General features: G+C 33.3%; 1 protein-coding gene across 9 annotated transcripts in view; it reads right to left on the minus strand.

Annotated features, from left to right (window-relative positions):
* LOC122083871 (transcription factor TGA4-like) overlaps positions 1–327 on the minus strand; it is a 14,075-nt gene that overhangs the window by 8,634 nt on the left and 5,114 nt on the right. The window lies entirely within an intron of this gene.

Here is a 327-nt window from a genome sequence, read left to right on the forward strand (position 1 = left end):
AAAACCCCCCCCCCCAAAAAAAAAAAAAAAGTCAAACTGGTGCTTGATGTTGCACTAGGTGCTAAAGCATGGGTATTTTGTATATATTGAGCAAAGACAGGTTGTAATTGTATGGCGGTATCTGAAAACTCATACCTCAATGAGCATGGGTGTTTTGTATCCATTGAGCAAAGACAGGTTGCAATTGTATAGCGGAATCTAAAAAATCATACCTCAATGTATCCAGTAAATGCTTAGATCAAGCTACTTCCTATTTTACAGGAAGCGTATTGTATTACTATATACTTTTATTAAAATTATTACAATTACATTACTTTATTCTAAATT

Source organism: Macadamia integrifolia, chromosome 1, assembly GCF_013358625.1.
Source record: "Macadamia integrifolia cultivar HAES 741 chromosome 1, SCU_Mint_v3, whole genome shotgun sequence".
Lineage (NCBI taxonomy): Eukaryota > Viridiplantae > Streptophyta > Magnoliopsida > Proteales > Proteaceae > Macadamia > Macadamia integrifolia.